Source organism: Hordeum vulgare, chromosome 6H (assembly GCF_904849725.1).
Source record: "Hordeum vulgare subsp. vulgare chromosome 6H, MorexV3_pseudomolecules_assembly, whole genome shotgun sequence".
Classification (NCBI taxonomy): domain Eukaryota; kingdom Viridiplantae; phylum Streptophyta; class Magnoliopsida; order Poales; family Poaceae; genus Hordeum; species Hordeum vulgare.
In genome coordinates, this window is record NC_058523.1 from 540,106,238 (window position 1) to 540,122,923 (window position 16,686).

Below are 16,686 nucleotides of genomic sequence, written 5' to 3' on the forward strand. Positions count from 1 at the left end.
AATGTAACTTAGTGTAAGTTGCGGGATCTTGTATTACGGAACGAGTAAAGAGACTTGCCGGTAAACGAGATTGAAATAGGTATATGGATAGTGACGATCGAATCTCGGGCAAGTAACATACCGAAGGACAAAGGGAATGACATACGGGATTATATGAATCCTTGGCACTGAGGTTCAAACGATAAGATCTTCGTAAAATATGTAGGATCCAATATGGGCATCCAGGTCCCGCTATTGGATATTGACCGATGAGTCTCTCGGGTCATGTCTACATAGTTCTTGAACCCGCAGGGTCTGCACACTTAAGGTTCGACGTTGTTTTATGCGTATTTGAGTTATATGGTTGGTTACCGAATGTTGTTCGGAGTCCCGGATGAGATCACGGACGTCACGAGGGTTTCCGGAATGGTCCGGAAACGAAGATTGATAGATAGGATGACCTCATTTGATTACCGGAAGGTTTTCGGAGTTACCGGGAATGTACCGGGAATGACGAATGGGTTCCGGGAGTTCACCGGGGGGGCAACCCACCCCGGGGAAGCCCATAGGCCTTGAGGGAGGCACACCAGCCCTTAGTGGGCTGGTGGGACAGCCCACAAGTGCCCTATGCGCCATAGAGATAAAAATCAAAGAGAAAGAAAAAAAAAGGGAGGAGGTGGGAAGGAAGGGGGACTCCCTCCCACCAAACCAAGTCCAACTCGGTTTGGGGGGGGGGGGGAGTCCTCCCCCCTTGGACTCGGCCGACCCCCTTGGGGCTCCTTGAGCCCCAAGGCAAGGTCCCCTCCCTCCCACCTATATATACGGAGGTTTTAGGGCTGATTTGAGACGACTTTCCCACGGCAGCCCGACCACATACCTCCACGGTTTTTCCTCTAGATCGCGTTTCTGCGGAGCTCGGGCGGAGCCCTGCTGAGACAAGGTCATCACCAACCTCCGGAGCGCCGTCACGCCGCCGGAGAACTCTTCTACCTCTCCGTCTCTCTTGCTGGATCAAGAAGGCCGAGATCATCGTCGAGCTGTACGTGTGCTGAACGCGGAGGTGCCGTCCGTTCGGTACTAGATCGTGGGACTGATCGCGGGATTGTTCGCGGGGCGGATCGAGGGACGTGAGTACGTTCCACTACATCAACCGCGTTCACTAACGCTTCTGCTGTACGATCTACAAGGGTACGTAGATCACTCATCCTCTCTCGTAGATGGACATCACCATGATAGGTCTTCGTGCGCGTAGGAAAATTTTTGTTTCCCGTGTGACGTTCCCCAACAGTTAGGACCGTGGGAAATGCTCTCTATTCAGTGATGGAGGCACCTTTTTAGACCCGGCTCTTATGGCTTTTGACAGTAGTAAGGCCGCCGCACGGAAAGCCGTGGATGCGGCGCCGCTGCCTAGTGACGCCAATAAAGAGAAAATCTAATTGGCAGCGTGCGCACGGCTGCGTTGCCGTGCGGCGGTCAGACCGGCCTGTAAGAATTTTGCATGCTACAGACAACTACGATTTCTTTTGTTGTTTGAAATTTAAAAAGTTTTATCTATAAAACCGTTAATTCAATCGATGATCCGTTTTCACCATTAGCTTTCTCACGACGAGTTCTTCAAAACTAGATCCCATGTCGATATGTTTCGTCAACAATTTTTTTCGTTCATACTTGTCATATTTTTTGACCCACTTGCCATATTATTAACCACTTACTTGACTCAAAAAAATAACTTGATTGTCACTTTTTAATGTTGTTTCGTACAAAAGCCTTGTAACAGATTTCATTATACATGATATAAAAGCATGTCATTGGTTGTGTTTGCCAATTTAAAATATACAAACTTGTCATATTTACATACAACTTTGCCAGAAAACTATTTCGTGTGCTTGTTAGTTTAACTATGCTGAGTTGTCATATTTACAAACGATGACCAAAAAATATTTTTTATGGTTACGGTTTTAAATATATTGAGTTGTCATATTTTTACGCGTAATCGCCTAAAAAAGTTGTTTGTGGTTACTAGTTTGATTATGTCGAGATGTCATATTTATTCACAATTTCTGAAAATATGGTGATTAAATTATTTTTTATCAGACAAGTAAGGACTTACTAATATGACAAGCAAGTACAACAAATGTGGTAAGTATAAAAAAAAAGTTATCAAAACATATCGACATGGGATCTAGTTTTGAAGATTTCATCAAAACAAAGTTAACGGCGAAAACAGATCATCGATCGAATTAACGATTTAAGAGATAAAAGTTTTTTCGTATCAGGCTTTTGCATGCATGCGGTGGATTCATTTTTTGTACTTTTACAATTCGGTGCATGCAAGCACTCTAGTCTTCGTTAACAGGATGAAGGGAAGTGGTTAGGACCGTGGGAAATGCTCTTTATTCAGGGATGGAGCCACCTTTTTAGACCCGGCTCTTGTGGCTTTTGACAGTAGTAAGGCCGCCGCACGGAAAGCCGTGGATGCGGCGCCGCTGTCTAGTGACGTCTTAAAGAGAAACAGAACCAAAGGATGTATATATGCATATGCGCCATACAATTCACCGGGTCATTCTAATTACTAATAATTAATTCCTCCAATCTTTGAATCTCCAATCGTCGTATTTGTCCTCTCTTTTCTTTTGGAGATTGAATATTGTATACGTAGAAGCACGTTGCTTCGACGAGACTGTAGGAGCAAACTTGCTAAAAGCCAAGTGGATCCGCTTTGTTGGCCGCAGGTGAGTCTTTCTTCATTTTTCTTCCCTTTCCTCCTTCCTTTCCCTCCATTTCCTCGTCCCTCTCGCCATTCTTCTCCCGCTCCCGTCATCCGATCGCCATGCTGTCAAAGAAGAACTACAGCTTCCCACGCCCCGTCACCACTGTCGACTCCATCCAGCCGAAGCAGAGGAAGCCGATGCCCAGACCGGCGGGCGTTTCAGACGCCGAATGGAGGGCGGACGTCCAGGGCCGGGAGGCGGTCACAACAAAGCGGCGGAGGAGGCTCGACGCCAAGAAGATCAGGGATGCAGCGACGGCGGCGGCCACGGTCGATCAAGCAGAAGGTGTCCCGCGCGGGGATGATGAACCCGCCCGGCCACAACCCGCAGGTCGCATGGAGGGGTCTCCACGGCGTTTCGCCGGTCACCCACTCATCGACGATGTCGCCCTGGGGGTACGAGCACTCACCTGGCTACTCCGACGGCGACGCGCATGGCGGCTTCAATCCCAACACTACCTTCCCACATGGCACGCCGCAGCGCCCCCCCCCTCGATTTCGGCCATGACCCGCGCACTCCCTCGCCCGCGTTCAGCGTCGACCTCAACACCCGGTACAGCTACTCGTCGTCGGCGTACTCGTGAACAGTCTCGCCTGCGCCATCTCTGTACCGTGGCGTCCTTCCGTTCGCGCCCACTTTGTCACTACAGTTTAACTACGCCGACGTCGCTGACATGGGCGAGATCGTCACGAGCGGCTCCATTGCCGCCGCATCGCACCCGGAGTTCGCCGCGCAAGATGAAACATTGGACACCACCGGCGACATTGATAACGAGCTCGACGACACCGAGGAGGAGGAGGGGGACGATGAGCCGATGGAGATGGAACCGAAACCAGTGCCACAAAAGAAGGGGGGAAGAGAAAGCGGGCGACGAATGGCAAGCTGGCCGAACCCCGTGTCAAGTGGGCGTCCAAGGAAGACGAGTGCCTTGGCGAAGCATGGAAGACTATCGGCATCGACCCGATCACCGACACGAATCAGAAAGCAACACGTATTGGGGGAGAATCAAAACGGTGTTCGATGAGCGCAAGGTGGTCGACCCCGATTTCGCTAGCATCCACGTAGACCGCGGCGACAAGGCCATGGAAAACCGCTCGTCGATGATCCAGACGGCCTGCAACAAGTGGCATGGCATCGTCGAGGAGGTCGCAGCTCGCTCGGAAAGCGGCGCCAACATCGAGGGTCAGGTATGCCCACAGTTCGTCGCGTCGCCATGTGCTTTGCCGACATGTTTCGTCCGCCATTTTGTGCAGATGTTTCGGATGTTCGCCATGTACCGCGCCGACAACAAGGACCAAGAGTTCAGGTTCCTTCACGTGTTCTTCAAGATCGGCTCGTGCGAGAAGTGGAGGGAAGTTCGGCTCGCTCTCGACAAGGCCAAGGAGACCTACAGTCCAGACGCGCCTGCCCCGGCTACGACAGAAAGGCGCCCAGATGGCACAAAAAAGTCAGGGCAGCGAGGGACACGGCTCCCGCTGCCCAATGGTTGCAGGCTTCGATCGAGCAATGTATCGCCGACGTGAAGACCAGTGCTGCCAGGAGGGAGGAGAAATCCGACGCGCGGTGGTCGGCGTTGATGATCAACGTCGCCGCGAAGAAGAGGAACACCGATTTGGATATTTTGATGGGGACACACGTCAACGATGGACGAGAAGGTGAAAGCGTGATACATAGTACAAAGCGACCTCATCTTAAGCCAAATGCGAGCGCCGACGGCGACCACAATGGTGACCACGGCGACCACAACGGCGCCGAGCCACGCAGAGCGCATGCCGACCACGAGCGCGACTACGCCGACGACCAACAACCCGCCGACGCCGATGATGACCCCGACAACGCCGACGACGACCCTAACCAGTTCCGCGGTAGAGGAGCGGCACCCCGCCGAGTCGGCCGTGTGATCCTTTTTATCCTTTCCTTTTGATCGTCGAACTGTTGATGTGTTTGATCGCCGAACTTGCGGCGTGTTTTGGACAGCGGAAAAAAGAAATTTCAAAATGTTGGCGCGTGGTGGCGGAAACGTGGGGGCGTGGCTGCAAACTCGTTCATTCACAGGCCAAAAATAGCACCGACAAAACACTAAAAAGACTATCACCGGGCGTAGCGGAAGCCAACCGGCTGCGCACACACACAATCACACGGCATGACACCATCCGTTGACACGCAGCAATGGGCCGACCAATAACCGACGTCGGCCGGTGGAAAAGTGAACCAACGTCCACACGCACCATACATGCACGTACAGTTTAATTTCTGGACGTGATGGGACCAGGAAACTACGAAGGACGGCGACGTTGGGAGCTGATTGATCGGTTCACAGTACACGTCCGCCGCTCATATGGTCGTATCTCGTATGCATGCATTCTCCGTTCGTACATGCGTGCGCACGTACGCATACGTATATTTGTACGCGGATGCGGAATTAATGAAGACACGCTGCTGGCACCTGGTCGAATTCACGCCGACAATACGGCGACGTTCGGCTGTACAAATACACGGCACACACGTACAGGCTCGAAGACGATGCGCCAGCAGGCTAGCCTTTGATCGACATCACCATTGATTGAGGCAAAATTGACAAAAATGACCCCTGAAACGAAAGAACTCACGCATTGACCCCTCGGGAGAAATAATTCACCGGCCTGACCCTTTTGTGTGGCGCCCGACACCTAGGCGCCACACTGTACTGTGTGACGCATAGAGGTTAGGCGCCACACCCCCGACCACGTGGCAGGGAGGGCCCCACCCCTCAGACAGTGTGACGTCTAAGCCTCAGGCGTCACACATTGTAATGTGTGGCGCCTGACCCTCAGGCGCCACACACTGACTTACAGAGCCACGGGCCAGCCCCCTCCCCACCCCCCTCCCCACCCCCTCCCTCATTCCCCTCCCCCAGCCCCTCTCCCAGCCACTGCCCCCTCCCTCAAATCCTTCTCTACATCACCAAATCTGAAGGTTTGGAGCGGGCATTTGTTGTCCAATTACTCCCCTAAGGTAATCCCCACCTCTCCCCTCATTCTCATCCAAAGGAAAATCTTTTGTGTTCTTTTTTTTGCAAATTTGAGGAAACCCTAGTTTTTCATGAAATGTGGGATGTATATCATATTGTTTTATTTGTTTGTAAGTTAGGATAAGGGGTATGATGGGGTTAGGATTAGGGTTGTTTGGATGTGTGCATTATGGTTGTTTTAGGGTTAGGCTAGGGTTAGGCCATGGTTAGGCTAGGGTTAGGGATGTTTGGTTGTGTTAGGGTTATGAGGGGGTTAGGGTTATTTGGAAGTTAGGCTATGGTTATTGTAATTGTATGATTGCCCATAAAAAGGTTCTATGTTTTGTTGTTTAGGTATGGGAAGAACATGTGTTTATGTTCATCACGTGGACAAGGATGCCTTTTTAAAAGGCAATATTGATCCGAACCCGGATGAGCTTGACATGGTGTTCGATTTGTGTCCTAGCTATGCTGAATTGTTGGAACAAGTCCGAACGGATTTGAATTGGATGGACCCTACTGATGTAGTTGAGTTTGCTGGTAGGCATAATGTGGGATTCGGAATGCACATTCGTTGGAAGACCATGCGTGTCAACTCCGAGCAACGTTGGCTTGCATACAAGGATACGGTGGCCGAATCACTAGACAAGGCTCTAGAGTTATTTGCCATGAAAATAAATGTTCCTAACTTGTTGGATTTGAACCGGGTTTCCTCTTCGATTGTTGAAGCTATTCCCGCAACCATCAACGAAGAGGCCAGCATTGAACCTCTTTCTTGTGTGTATGAGGCTAACGAAGAGGTCAACATTGAACATGAACCATTGGTAGAGGCTAATTATGAGCACTATGATGATGGTAATGTTCTTCATGACAACAATCTTGGTGATTTGGACAAATATAATTTGCAAGAGACAATGGACCATTCCATTCCGTACTCACGTGGGTATGCCTCTGAGTCTGACGATGAGGGTCCCGATGAAGAAGTTGATGAGGAAGGGTTCACGGCAAAGGAGGCTGAAGCTTTCACGAAGGTATTAAAGCGTGATCACCGGACACCATTGTTCGAGGATCTTAGCCTTGCGGATGAAGCCGTGGTTGACGGAGGCGAAGGCATATTGTTTGGAGTTAGGCCACCTTCTCATCGGGACACACATGGGAAGAATATTATTTTGCCGGGGTCAAAGTTCGAAACATTCTTTGAACTGAAGATGTGGTTGGATGAATATTCTGTTACGCATTACAGGCCACACAAAGTTGTTCATTCAAACATGAAGCCGCGTTACACGGTTGCATGTGAGGATAGAGGTTGTCCTTGGATTGTCCGTGCAAGACCATGGAAAGGAGGGCCAGGATGGAACATTGTCAGTTGTATGCCTCACATGTGTCAAGGCAAGAGGGTTGATGGTGCCCTATCGTCGCAAAGCCATAGACAACTAACTTCCGAGTTCATCGCTTATAGGCTTTCCAACTCCATCTCCTCTCTTCCTACAATGAGCATAAAAAGCGTACAAGACCTTGTGAAAGCCCTCTTTCACTACGAGGTGAAATATGGTAAGGCATGGAAAGCAAAGCAAGCCGCATTCAAGATGTTGTATGGTGATTGGGAGGAAGCATACAACCGCATACCTAGGTTGTTGGGAGCTATTGCCCACACTAACCCGGGCATGGTTCATGTGGTCGAGCCGTATGGGGAGAAAACAAGGATTAAGAATGGAAATAGGGTTCACGTATTTGGCCGTGCATTTTGGGCATTTGAGCAATGTGTGAGGGCTTTCCAGCACTGTCGTCCTGTCATCTCCATCGATGGCACGTTTTTGACCGGACAATTCAAGGGCACTTTGTTGGTTGCAATAGCAAGTGATGCCAATAACCGGTTGATGCCTTTGGCTTTTGCTTTGGTTGAGGCAGAGAACAATGTTAACTGGGAATGGTTCTTGCATATTTTGAGAACCAAAGTATTAGCGTTTGAGAGGGAAATATGTGTCATATCGGATCGTCATCAAGGCATACTTAACGCGGTTGACATTGTCATTCCCGGCCATGCTCCTTTGCATCATCGATGGTGCATGAGGCATTTCTGTGCAAACTTCTACCGGGCATGTGGTAGCAAGGAGTTGGCGGATGATCTTGAGGATTGTTGTCAAGCATTTTCTGACAAACGATTTGCAAGATTGTACAATGCTTTGCTTGTAAACAAAAAACTTGATGCAGGTGGGCTTGAGTTTCTTAACAGGCACATTGAACTTCGGGCCAAGTGGGCACGAGCTCATGACGAAGATGGCCGAAGATATGGTCAAATGACCAGTAACATGGCAGAATGCTTCAACCGGGTGTTGAAGGGTGTCCGTGCGTTGCCGGTGACGGCAATAGTTCAATACACATTCGACAAGTTGAGAGCATACTTTCTAAAGTACTCACAAGAAACAGATGATCAGATTGCGGGAGAGAACAAGAAAAAGTATAAGTACCAGTTTCCACCAAAGGTTGACAAATGGATGGTATTTCAATCACGGAAGGCTGACTCCCAAACGGCTACCCTGTACAACAACGAGGATTGGACATACGAAGTGAATGAGCCCGGAGGAACGACAAACGATGGCCAGCAACACGGAAACAGGGCGTTCAAGGTTTCTTTATCCTTGTGTGATTGCTCTTGTGGGAGACCAAGGTTGCTTCATCTCGCATGCTCGCATTTGTACACGGCAGCTCGCAGTAGGAATGTGGACGTCAACCATCCACTAACCGTGAGGGAGTCCGAGTTCTCGATCATGACCACGAAGCATACATGGGCTCCTAGATTTGAACCATACTTTGACCAATCACAATGGCCGGAGTATAATGGAGTACAACTATGGCCCGACCCAGAGTGGAAGGTTGTGAAACTGGGAAGACGAAAGACAAAGCGTTTTAGAGGAGACATGGATGGATGGGGCCATGGTGGTGGCAGAGAAATGGGGAACAACCAATTCCAAGAGCCTACTGAGAGATCACAATGTGGAGATTGCGGTGTAACAGGGCACAACAGAAGAAGGTGTACGGCGCGAAAGAAGAAGTCCAAAAACAATGATTCCAGGTCAAGCCAACCAAGTCCTAGCCAACCAAGTTCAAGCCAACAAGGGACGGGTCAAGGAAGCACGAGCCAACAAGGGACGGGTCAAGGAAGCACGAGCCAACAAGTTCCTACTCAACATGTTCCTAGCCGACTTGGGCTTACTAGAGGACGTTGTACTAGAGGAAGTGGTGGTGGTAGAGGCAGTGGTGGGATAGGTCGTGGTGGTGCTAGAGGCAGGGGTGGGATAGGTCGTGGTGGTGCTAGAGGCAGTGGTGGGATAGGTGGTGGACTTACTAGGATTGGTATGCGTGGATACCTACAAGGACCATTTCCGTATGTCACATATTTCACTTATCTTTATCATGTTGTTTTTGATGCTCCTTTGTGTGTTATTTTACTAACTATGAGCTATGATGCCTGTTTTGTATGTATGGCCGCTTCTCAGCCGAACAAGGCAAAAGCGGAGTGGGGGAGGAGAAGGATGCACCGAGTGAGGAGCTTGAACTCCACCACCACTACTATGTGCTTTGTGTTGTATGTTTTAACGTATGTATCTGAACTCCTCCACCACTATTTTTGAACTCCTCCTCCATTAAGATGCAGTTTTAGGCATGACAGAGTGTGTGGCGCCTAAGCCTTAGGCGCCACACATGTGCAGTGTGGCGCCTAAGGCTTAGGCGCCACACATGGACTTATACAGCCTCAGCGCAGCCCCTCCCCACCCCCTCCCCCAGTATAAGTCCATGTGTGGCGCCTAAGCCTTAGGCGCCACACATGTGAAAACCTGCTAGAACTGAATTTGGACAGCAATAAAGCAATTTTTGACAGCAATAAAGATCTTATAACAGCAATAAATCAATATATTGACAGCAATAAGGATCTTTTGACAGCAATAAAGCAATATATTTCCAGCAATAAGGATCTTTTGACAGCACTAAATGGTTCACAACAACTAAATGGTTCACAACTCGAAATAGTTCAAGACTACAGTAAATAGTTCAGATCGACAAGTGCAACACCAACTCCAAATCACTTGGGGCCTCGTCCCCTCTTGGATACTAGCTTCTTCCTTCTCGCAACCACAAATTGATCCGGGTCATCGGACTCATCGTCGTCGTCATCCTCAACCTCATCCTCCCTGCTTCTCATCCTTGACAAACGAGAGCTCCCGGCCACCGGATTCTTCCCTTTCGCATAATCATCCGGTGAGTAGCGCTTAAATTCCTTCCTGGGCTTCAACATGTAAGCGGAGCGTTGGAAAGCCTTCAACGTCATGTCGTCCGCAACCTAATACATATGAAGGTTGAAAGTTCAAATTTGAAGGTTCAAGGCTGAAGGTTGAAAGTGCAAACTGTATGGCTATGTCATACCTGAGGAGTGTCAACATCATCCTCCTGAGTATTTCTTTGGGTAATGTCACCATCATCCATACGAGCGCCCGAAGAAGCTGAATCGTCAAGAGTATTTCTTTCGAATGAACCGGATCTCGAAGGTGAAACATATTCAGGGTCACGGCAACCTAAAATGTTGGATAGGCGCCGTAACTTTTTGCCCTGTTCCTGTTAGATTCAAATATAAATGACATATATTAGGTAACCTATAATGTTGCATTCGTGGGCAAAATAATAATAATGACACAACACCTTTATGAATAGACGAAGTACAGATTCTCCCTTTTTTCCTCCAGGTGTGTTATCTAGAATATCTTCGGACTCGTCAGCTTGTTTCTTGACCTCTTTGCGCTATGATCACAAGACAATGAAAAAAAATAAGTGCAAGTGAATAGGTCCGCTAGAATTCATAATTTACATAGGGGAGCACACTTACCACAAAGTTTAGGACAGGGGCGAAGGAAGTTTGGTACCCTTCGCGAATCAACTTGCTGTAACCGCCTTGGGCAAGTTCATCGTACTCAGTGGGTTCTTCCAATATGTCCTCCTCGTAAGCCGGCGGACAAATCTCGACACGAGTACTCTCCTGAAACCATCTTAGGTAGTTGCTGAACGCAAGAGCACAATGCTGACAGTACTGGGTTCGTTGTATGCTCGAAGTTGCCTGCACACTTTGCTCGAACATAAGGACGTAGCTCTTATGATGCTTCTGCCAGTCCTTGATTTTTCGCTGCCTCCTCCTATCCAACCTGCTTTGAACAAAACACATCAGTAGCTCGCTCAACACTAAGAACAAAACTAATCACTAATTATTTTTTGTTACCTGTGAAGCTGTGTGTCCGTGTCCACCCACTCCGGCGGGTGTGGCTGAAAGTAACCAAATTGATGCAGCACACGATGCGGGAGATGCCACTCAACCGCCCAATTGCATATTAGGGGACAACGCATTAGCCAAAGATGTCTTTCCTGCACGCATAGTGCATTCAGCTCGAACGTGTGTGCATCACCAAAGTTTGTCCCAACACCATATGGCTCCCATTCAACCTACAACACAAGATGAATACCACAATTCATTTCACTCACAACATAGAAGCTGGAAGTCAACTCTGAAACCATCTTACCTGCTCGGGGGTAAGTGAATCCATCTCGTTGGTGTATTGCTTGTACAATAGGTTCACTTCGCTTGCCACCTCCGATACCAAGTCCCACTTGTAAGCCCATGTAGGTTGTCGTACAGGGTTGTCGTGGTCATCCCAGGCATTCCACTTTGAGCTTTTAGGGCGTCCAACAGGTAGGCGTTCCCAGCTCCATACTGAAAGTAGGAGCATACAACCACCAACTCCACCGTCCTTTGTCGTCCTGCGACAAGCATCGTCCAACTACAAGTAACAACAAACATGCATCAGTTTAGCAGAAAAAGATAACAGAGAGTACTTAATATTAACAATTTATTACCTGCCGATACAAGTAAGCCAGTGCGGCCGAGCCCCAGCTGAACTTGTTGTCGAAAACAGTCAACGCCTTCAGCCACATCCAAGGAGCATTCTTGCCTGTGCCGTCCGCAAAGATAGTCCTAGAGATGACATACCACATGTAGACGCGAGCATACCTCTGGATGACCTCGTCATCTGCGTCCTCAGGACAATGAGCAAAGTTGGCGGCAATCCAAGTGAAAGTGGCGCCGGCAGGGACTCTATCTTTCTTCCCTCCATCTTCCACCTCCGGCTCCTGCGGCGACATACCAATAAGAGCCTCCATTTGATGCCGCCATCCCTCAGAATCAGTGCTCATACATAGTGGCTTCCCCTCGATGGGAAGAGCGGTGATCATGGAAACATCTTGAAGAGTAACCGTCATCTCTCCGGTCCGGAGGTGAAAACTATGTGTCTCCGGCCTCCAACGATCAATGAGTGCTGTGACTGCCGCAGCGTTCAGATTTGGAGTTGACCGACTCACAAGCTGCACGAATGGAAGGAGTCCCGTCATCTCCATGTACGGGGTGTACCGCTCATCGTAATGCATTACAGAGGATGCCCCATGAGACCGGATCTTCAGGGACGTAAGCTCCTGCAAACATATAGGAGAAGAAGATATCAAGTGCTTATTACATTTTCAAAATATTACTAATCTACTAATCATTTTCTACTTACCATCTTCTTCCCCGACATGAAATAGGCCCAGTGTTCAGCGTCATAAACATCATTCAGAAGCCACACCATCCTACAAATCACAAAAAATTACTCATTTACTAATATTCAAATAAGACTCATATACTCATATGAACTACTACTAATACTAACTACTACCACTAACTACAAACCAAAACCTAATGCAATTCCTATACCTACTACTACTAACTACTACTACTACTAACTACTAACTAGTCATATACTCAACTAACTAGTCATATACTAACTAGTCAAATCCTAACTCATATCCTAACTAGTCAAAACCTAACTCATATCCTAACTAGTTAAAACCTAATGCAAATCCTAACTCATATACTAACTAGTCAAATCCTAACTCATATACTAACTAGTCAAATCCTAACTCATATCCTAACTAGTCAAAACCTAATACAATTCCTATACCTACCTCTACTACTAACTACTACTACTACTAACTACTACTACTACTCACTATTCATATACTCAACCAAAACCAAAACCTAATGCAATTCCTATACCTACTACTACTACTAACTACTAACTACTCATATACTGAACCAAATCCTACTAGTCAAATCCTAAGAACCTACTCAAATCAATCTACTAAAATCAATCTACTCAACCAAAACATAATAAAATTGGATAGAAGGATGGGAAAGGGAAGGGATGGGGGAGGACATTACCTTGGGGGATCAATCCAAGGAAGAAATCCTCAGATCTGAAGGAGATGGGGGAGGGGATTAGGGAGGGGATGAGAGCCAGCCGCCGCAATGGAAGTTTCTGTTTGAATGAGGGAGGGGGTGGGGAGGGGGGTGGGGAGGGGGCTGGCCCGTGGCTCTGTAAGTCAGTGTGTGGCGCCTAAGGGTCAGGCGCCACACATTACAATGTGTGACGCCTGAGGCTTAGGCGTCACACTGCCTGGGGGTGGGGCCCTCCCTGCCACGTGGTCGGGGGTGTGGCGCCTAACCTCTAGGCGTCACACAGTACAGTGTGGCGCCTAGGTGTCGGGCGCCACACAAAAGGGTCAGGCCGGTGAATTATTTCTCCCGAGTGGTCAATCCGTGAGTTCTTTCGTCCCAGGGGTCATTTTTGTCAATTTTGCCATTGATTGATCGATCGGTCGGTAGCTGCTTCGCCTTTTCGCGGTGTGTTACGGGCTGGATGCAGTGTCGACCGGCGATTGGCGTCGCGGTCCGGCCACAGATGAGGCTCGCATTTGACTCTTTGCGAGCACGTCGCGCCGGCGCCAACGCACGCCGGTTCGCTCCAGCAGGCGACTAGCGTACGTACACTGCAGCTGCGTAGAGCTGCACACACCGGCATGGCATGACATGGCATGGCATAAGAATCCGTTGACACGGAGACGATCTCATCCGATCTGATCGAGCTCCGACGTCGGTGGAGTGCTTGGTTCTCACTACATGAACGTACGTGACAAATTAAGAGGGTGCTTGGATCCAAGAGACTAAAACTAGTCTGACTAAAACTAGTCTCTTTAAGAGGCTAAAGTTCAAAGCACCCCTGACTAAAGAGAGGCTAAAACTAGTCTTGAGGCTAAAATCTTTTAGTCAAGGGTACCCCTACTAAAATGTGCATTAGTCCTCTCTCTCCTCATTTAACTCCTCATGCAAGTTCTGGATTGGAGGGTTTGGAGGATAATAAATGCTCATTAACTTGATTTTAGTCTCTCTAGTACTTGGATCCAAGCATGGGTGAGGCTAGCAAGTTTTAGTCTCACTACTTTTAGTCATGGGACTAAAACGTATCCAAGCACCCTCTAAGCTACATGGGGTCTAGCAAGCTACTCCATCCGTTCCTAAATACTCCCTCCATCCGAAAATACTTGTCCTAAAGATGAATGTATCTAGATTTATTTTAGTAATAAATACATCCATTATATCTATTTCTAGGACAAGTATTTCCGGACGGAGGGAGTATAAGTCTTTTAAGATATTTCATTAGGTGACTAAATACAAAATAAAATAAGTGAATATACACTTTAAAGTATGTCTACATACATCCGTATGTACCCCTCTAATAAAATCTTTAAAAAAAACTTATATTTAAGAACGGAAGGAGTACATGGCTACATGGTTAATTACATGGCATGCTATGTGCCATGCATGGTTCCAGTACAACCGTACAAGATTACTTGGGCGCACTGGCGCAGGTAAATCCTGTGTGGTGCCGCACTAATCAAAAGTTACATGCATGCGTGCCTACCTAGCTATAGCTACCTAGCTAGAGTAACGGGTAACCGTGTGAAAACCTTCCATTGTCTCCATGGAATGGATGGACGATGATGTGTGCCCACTGGATCGATTTACATCATTAGCTTGCACCGGCCGGTACGTACGTGTCCTACCTAATTACTGCGACGTACTGTAGTACGCACGCACGTCCCTGTGACGGATCGCAAGTTAAATTTGACTCGATCAGTTGATGGTGACGTGCAGTTGCTCGTTCATCTCTTGCGCCATTCAGTGGTGGAGTTTGGCAAAGTTCAGGCCTCCTTTGATTTAGAGGAATTTTACATAAATTATATTGTACTAGCAAAATGACCAATGCGTTGCCACGGAAGAAAAAAAAACATAATATTCAATGATGGTGACCACATTATGTTCACATATCATCACTTGATTTAGAAATTTTGTGCATAAATGAAAAAAATGTTTCTTTTTTTAAATTTATTCACAAGTTGAAGTAATCTTTACATTTTCAAAAAATATATATCATGGTTGTCAAAAATCTTGGTAACTCAAAGATTTATTCTAAATTTCAATATTTTTTTTAGAAAACATACAATAATAATCCGATCCATCCAACAGTTAATTATTCAAAGTTCACACAGGTATATTGTCACAAAGACTTAGAAGCATTAATGTTTAACTACATACATTAGATCTTTCGTGAACAATTTTACAAATATGAGAACAATTTTAAAATCAAAAACATTTTTTACAATTTACAAACATTTAGTAAAAATCATGAATATTTTTTATATTTCGAACGGGTTTAAATATTTTCTTTTGAATAGACGAACATAATTTTTTATGTTGGAGGATTTTATTTTAAATTCACAAACATTTTTTGAAACACATGAAGTTTTTCTGAATAAACAAACATTTTTATAAATCAGTAATATATTTATTAAATTCATGAACATTGTTTTGGAATGTGCAAAAAAAATATAAAAATCCAGCGCTTTTTTTGAACCCTATTTTTAATTCAAAATAAAAATTCGTCAGCGTTTTAATTCAAAATTCCTATTTTTTAATATGCAAAAGTTTTTGTAATTCTAAATTATTTAAATTATAAATAAAAAAAATGGAACGGAAAATTTTAAATATAAAAGAAGCTATCAAAACAGGCATGAGCTATTTTTAAAATGCATTAACATATGTTGAATTAGAAAGCTGTTTGTTAAATGCCTTTAATAATTTTAATACATGGAATTGTATTTGAGATCATGGGCTTTTCTTATTGTACAAACATTTTTCTAAAATTGCAAACATTTTATTGTGTATGCGAGCATTTTTCACAAAACTCCGAGCAGTTTTTGAAGTCAAAAACATTTTAATTTTTTAATTATGTTGATTTATAATTTTCAGTTTATTAAAATATTAAAGATTATTTGAAGTTCTAAATTATTTAAATAAAAAAATAAAACGGAACTGAAAATAAATAAATAAATGGAACTAAAAGCAGGCGTCTGTGCATGGGCTGGCCCATATGGTGTGCTGGATATTCTCCCAGCATGCAGAGTGTAATATAGGAGGTTTTTACATGGGCTGGCCCAGTCCAAGATTTTTCACTTTGTGAAACGTTTTCTATTACTTACTGGTGGCATGGTGGGTAATTTATGCAAACTTTAGGGGTAATTTTCAAGACGGACGATCAGAAACCGTATTTGCTTTATTATTAGGGAGAGATATGATTTTTGTAAGATTTTTTCTTTAAAACCCTTTGATTCGCAGGAATGCATATGTATTCTTACATATGATTGATTTCTATCCTCCGTATTTTAAAGGAAAAAAAACTGGACTCAATGAAATTATTTGTATGATGTGAACCGAATGACATCTCTTTTCATAATCCTATTCATAAGATTTGAGATGCATGTCATCTCATTTCCTACAACTTTATTATTCTTATCATAACCCTATCCTATGAACCAAAGGAGGCCTCAGCACGGGAAAGAGGAGGGAGGGGGGGGGGGGGAGGGGGGGGGCAACCATGCTATTTTTCCTAAACTAATCTTTCTTAAAAATATTTTTCTTCACAAATGTATCCAAACCTGGGGCGGTGGCCCCTCCAGCCATGCACTAAGCTCCGG